The sequence below is a fragment of the Pinus tabuliformis genome, chromosome 6 (genome assembly GCF_031772625.1).
Source record: "Pinus tabuliformis cultivar Carrire ecotype Pingquan chromosome 6, CPIR1, whole genome shotgun sequence".
NCBI classification, from domain to species: Eukaryota; Viridiplantae; Streptophyta; class Pinopsida; order Pinales; family Pinaceae; genus Pinus; species Pinus tabuliformis.
The window spans coordinates 987786930-987793405 of NC_142292.1; positions in this window are offsets into that span (position 1 = coordinate 987786930).

Genomic DNA, 6476 nt, shown 5'->3' on the forward strand with positions numbered 1-6476 from the left:
AGTAAGTGATTTCTCTTTATCTTCAAGCTTTGAATGAAATTTTGTTTACTAAATTTTATTTAGTGATTTTCTTTATCTTAGGATTCTTCTCAAATTTATGCTTTACGGTGTTTCTTTTGCAACATCTGGTGCAAATGCTAATTAGACATAAATTCTCTTTACATGTATGAGTTTGAGTTATAACTTTATCTTATTTTCAGACATAACCGTTTAACTAAATAAATTAAAAGCTATATACACACCATTCATTTGTACAAATAAATAAGTAACCTGTCATGGAGTTACTCTCGTTATATGTATTAAAGAAAATTTGTCCAGATAAATTTCTTACTTTTAATATATAAAAGTTTTGATATTCGATATGCGTCATTCAATTTTCAGTGTAAATGTACTAAGGTGGATATTTTAACGCTTAATATATACAAGTTTCGATATTTGATGCACGTTATTCGATCTTCTCTCTTTATAGGTTCCATGATGGAGACCTTTTTGCTTATTTTTCTCCTAACAAATAATCGTAACTACCGATCCTCGATAAAAGGTTAGATGGTCAACGTGTGTCCCCTTAACTCAATCACTTACATTGCTATGACGTGTCAATAATCACTACTCATCATCTTGCAGGCTGTTTTGTCGGCAGAATGGCATACGACAATAGGTAGAGCGGCGGTACCCTTACGCTGTAGAAACTAAATTAGTATATCCGTTGGAGTAATAACATTGAACCAAGTTTAAGGAAAAGGTTTGGTTAATTTGATTTATATAAAAAGAGTTATGTAGGATTCAATTGAGCATGTAGAATAAGAATAATTTATTATTAAAAAAAAATGAAAAAAAGAAGTGCGGAGATTTAAATTTAGAAAATCAAATATATTTTTTTTTATTTTGAATAGTGTAAAGAAGAAAATTTCAAATTTTTCAAGATTCAAACTTTTTTAAATGCAAAACTTAAGGTAAGGGGATTAAATTTCTTAAAATTCAAAACAAAAAAAAATTGAGTGCAAAACTTGAAGTAAACTTGATTTGACTCTTCTCATCTCTTCGTAGATTTTTAATTATAATGAATCTATATTAGTTTGTAATAATATTTTTTATATTATATAAATTTCACATCTCTATTTTTTTCCCCTTGGAAAAATCGTAATTTTCATTAATATTAAGGAAAATTACATGTCATAGATGTTATGCACATATGCAGTTTTAGAAAGTTGTAAGCCTCTCAAAATATAAAAGAATATATATATATATATATATATATATATATATATATATATATATATATATGTTCTCCATGCACGAAGACATTTCCTTAGATATGTACTGTTTAGTTCTCAAAATTTAAATTACTCTACGTAGAGAGTATTTTTTGTAGCATGTAGCTGTAGATATAAAATCAAAATAAATATAAACAAGTCGCATGTCATATGATATCAGGCTCCTGGTGAGCTTGTGCAGCATGGTCCATATAAGGGCAGTGATAATATTGGTAGTGCTCCCCATCTCTTTGTTCTTGTATCATCCAGATGTCGCATGGCCGGATCGCTGCCTCTTTGGAAAGTTGGTCAGTGAGTGAGTTTCATTCCCTGTAGATATGACGACATGCAAAACTATCAAAAGATGATATATATCTATGGACCTCATCCAAAATGTGTCGCAGAGTGTAAGCATGACATGTTGATGTTTTGTTTATCCAGTTGCAAACAATTTTTGAGTCACCAAACACTTGTAGATTCCTGCAGTTTTTTTCAATAGAAAAATGAATGAGATGTTTGGCTGTGATGAGTTTTGCATAGTTGTTTGTGCCTCCTCCAAGTCCCATTTGTATGTGATAGTAATGGGAGTCAGTTAAGTAAAGTACGACACCCCCCCCCCCCCCCCAACATCCTGCCTCTTGCACTGATCCATCAAAATAAGCCCAAGGCTGGGAGTGATCAATGGTTTCAGGAATGATATGTCTGGGTGGTGTGTTATCATCATCTTCAGGTATATTACTATAATCGGCTAGGATTCGGGCTGAGATGGAGGGCCAGTGAGGGGCGATATCCAGAAAGATGATGCGGTTCCTGGCAATCCAAATTTCCCAGCTAATGAGGAGGGGGAGGTTCCTTGCTTTCAGCGGGGATGCAGTTGTCCACCAATTGGCCCAAACCTCCCTGATAGCTTGACCTCTCCATGAGTTAGGTGTATGGGTATGTGAGAACGTAGTATTCTAGAGGTCAATAGTGATGGGGCAAGTGAGAAATAGGTGATCCACTATTTCTGAACTGTCTTTTCATAGGCAGCACCAAAAGGGCCCGTGTTGACCTCTCTTGATCATGTTGTCTCCGGTTGTGGTTTTGTTTTTCAGAACTGACCACATGGGTAGTCTTGTTCTAGGAGTGGCTTTGAGCTTCAACATACCTTTCCACCATATATCAATATGTTGTGGTCTATGTCTATTAGCAAGGTGAAGATATCCCTCTTTGGGAGAGTACCGACCATTTTTTGCAATTGCCCATATAATCTCATCCTCCCCTTCCAAGATTGGGATATGAGATTCAGTTAGATCCATTGTGTATGCCTTCCAATGATGGTGCCATTGATGTGGTAAGTGTAGGCTGTGGGTAGATTTCAAAGCTTGGTGTAGGAAGATAGATCTCTCCTGGTTAGCAATGTGACTAATGTCAATGATGCCAGACTCTTTGAGGTGTTGTATTAGTCCTTCTAGTAATAAATGTGCATTCCCGCATCCTATCCAAGGGTCAAGGCCGATATGAATAGATGTCCTGTCATGAATTCTCCAAGTAAGCCCGTCACGGATCAGTGACAATGATTTCATTATCGCTTTCCAAATGTTCGACATCCTTGTCTTGTTCCAGCTTGTTTGTCTTAGCCAATCCATCACCCTTAATGGATCAATGTATTTTGAGGAGGCTACTTTGGTCCAGAAATTGATAAAAGTGATTAATTTCCATCCTAGCTTGGCCTATAGTGTTGTGGAGAAATATTCCAATTTTTTAATGCCCCAGCCTCCCCATTTCTTTGGTATGGACAACAGATCCCATTTTCCCCATGCAAAAATCCTCCCTGTTTGTTTTCCTTTCCAAAGGAATCTATAACAGAGATTTTGTACTCTTTTAAGGATGTCGCTTGGGATACATGCTAGTGACATCCAGTACACCGGGGTGGCCTCAAGAACAGCTTTGATAAGCACTAGTCTTCAGGATTTGGAGAGATACTTGTGATACCATATATTAAGTCTCCTTTCTAGTTTAGATATCAACCATGTCCAATAAGCTATTCTGTATTCGAGCGGCTTTAGCATGTATCCCAGGTACCGGAGGCCTTCTTCCAGCTGTAACAGGGTGAAAGGAAACCTTTGTAGGGCGAATTGGATCTCATGAGGGGAGAATTCAGATACAGTAAGGGTCAATTTTGAGTAATTAATATTCAAGCCAGTTGCAGTTTGGAATACGTTGATAGAGTGTTGTATAGTATTTAGATCTCCTAATCCCCCATTGAGGAATATTAACACATTGTCCACAAAGAGGAGGTGTGTTATCATGCATCTGTCTGTGATCCTAATTCCCGTGACCCTACCTCTAAGATGCATATCCTTAATAAGTTTGCTGAGCGCTTCCATAACCAGTAGGAAGAGTAAGGGTGATAAGGGACATCCTTTCTTGAGTCCTCTTTCAGAGTGAAAGAAAGGAGAAGCAACACCATTTATCAAGACACTAAAGGATATATTAGTGATGCAACACATTATCCATTTTATAACTCCCACAGGAAATTCTAAATGTTAGGAGCATTCTGATATATAACCATCTTACCCAATGAAATGCCTTAGATAGATCAGCTTTGAGAATCATACCTTTGATCTTCTTTGTCTGTATTGAGTGCAATACTTCCTAGGCCGTTCTTATAGCTTCATGTATCTATCGATCTTCCAGGAAGGAAAATTGTTCTAAGGAGATGTGGGTGGAAAGAATGGGATGGAGGCGATTTGCAATGATTTTGGAAATGATTTTGTATATGTAGTTGCACAGGGATATGGGCTGGAAATCATTGAAAGTTAATGGGTTGTCTGATTTGGGGATGAGGGTGATGAAAGTGGAATTGATGGCCCCATGCATTCGCCCAAATATCCTGCATTCCTCGATGACCTTGAGTAAATATTCTCCTAGGATATCAAAAAGTGCCAAATAAAACTACACCGAACAGCCATCTAGACCGGGGATCTTGTTCCTCTTAAACCATTTCAGGGTGGCCTCCAGTTCCCCAAGAGTGACTTCTCTATTCAGATCCATATCATCCTCCTGATCGACGAACCAAGGAAAAAGTTGTGCTACTCTTATGACCTCTGCGTGGGTGGAATTGGGAGGAGCCTAATAGACCTGTTTGAAATGTGAGGTGGCGAGAGTGACCAAATGAGGGAAGGAGTCTACCACCATACCCTACTCATTTGTCAATTTCCAGATAGTGTTGATTGCCTTTCTTCCATTTGCAAATTTATGGAATAATTTTGAGTTGTCATCTCCCTCCTTCAGCCATATTGCTCTGCCTCTCAATCTCCAAGTTTCCTCCCTTTCTTTAAGGATGTTTCCCCTCTTGGTTATTAAGGCGATGAGCTTATCCCTATGATCATTTGATGGGAAGAGCCCCCCGCTTTCATCCTCCATATCAACAATTTCTAATTCAATGTCTCTTAGATTTTGTTCTTCTTGTATCCTCTTGTTATCAACCCAAATCTTTGATAGCTTCTTCAGTTCTTTTAGGTTGTCGACGAAACCATCATCGATGTTCCTTCCGTCAATAGGTGGGTGGGCCTTCCAAAGGTTTCTGACAAGGCAGATATAGGAATTATCCTTCAACCAGGTGGAGTTGAATTTGAATGGGGCTCATTGTTTACTTATATCTCCCCAAATGTCAAGGTATATCAACAAGTAGTCCGATAATCCTCCCGAGCCAACCCACTGGCGGTATGTATATCCTCTCTCCAGGAATCACTCCTTGATGAGGAAGTGATCGAGCCTTCTGGCAAGACTATTCTACCCACATATTTTGTTCCTCCAAGTCGGGACTATCTTTGCAGAGGGTATGTCGATGAGACTGTGGGTTTCTAGGAGGTTTTCGAAGAAGGATGATAGAGGATCGACTTGGGCATGGTGCCCCCATGACTCAGAAAAACCAAGAGAGAAATTAAGGTCTCCACCGAGAATGATATTATCTGGTTGTAGGATATTAGATGTCATTAGATGCTCCTAGAAGTCCTCCTGATGGTGGCTAGGCCCGTAGACATTTATCAGTCTGATTTCAGTTCCCAATTCAATAGAGAATGTATCTGCCTCTATAAATCCAATGCCAAACCAGGTGCTAATCAAATTTATCGAGCGTGGATTATATCCTAGGGAAATTCCACCAGAGCGGCCATTTAGATCTATGGCTTGAAAATGCCATCCGGGAAGCATGGATTCTAGGAGAGGGGAAATGGCATCAGCAGCACCCAGGGTTTCTTGTAGGAAGACAATATCGGTCGGCTCAGTCTGGAGAAGCCTTCGCAGTGCTAGTTTTTTCTCGGGACTAGAAATCCCTCTGTAGTTGAAAGAGAGGACCTTCATGGAGGCGACAACTCAAGGGGATTTTGTGTTTTAAGGACCATGTCAAGAGTAAGTTGTTTCCCTGTGGAAATCTCCATTCCTACCTGTTATTTAGCTTTTGATAGGGAGAATGGTCTACCACAAGGGAGTTTCAGAGAGGTGGGGGAAGATACTAGTCCAATGCCTATAGCATCTGGTGCCTGGAACCGAGAATGTGAGCGAAGGTGGTAACGATGGGGGATGGGATCAATTCCAGGTTTCAAATCAGATGGCACCTCCTCTGGAAAAGAAGGGGGGGTACATGATATAGTAGGAGGAGGGGGAATCAGGGGAAATTCAAGGTGATTCGGGCAGGATGGCAATGTAACAGGGCTCTACTATGGTCCCATAGATTTACCATTATATGCCGAAGAAATAGTAAATGATGCAGAGCAAGGTTTAGAGTTTGACATACCCGAAGATAGCACGGCTCCAGTGGCTGCCTTAGACCTGGTCAGTGGACGTGAAGGAGTCCGGAGAGGTGTTTTCCCGTGCTTCTTTGGTGTTGTCAAGACCAACCTAGATCCAACTGGTTCAGTGTCTGTATGCTCTGCCTCCTCCGAGTGATCCACCTGTGTCTGAGCTTTCATTGAGGGAGATGACTTCCCTTTGTTCCCAATCTTCGATTTCCCTAGAAGAGGGCAATCTTTGTAGAGGTGACCAACTCTGTGGCATCGTCTACATCGAAAGGGGACCCCTTTGTAGTCAAGGACTTAGGTTCGATTGTAATTCCTCCAACGCAGGGTGACTTGCTCCTACATCCCTCCTCTAATGTCTAAATGTACTAGGATCCGTCCATAGCCCATAACCCTAGTGGAGAGGTATGATCTATCATAATCTAAGAAGGTGCCCAGGGAG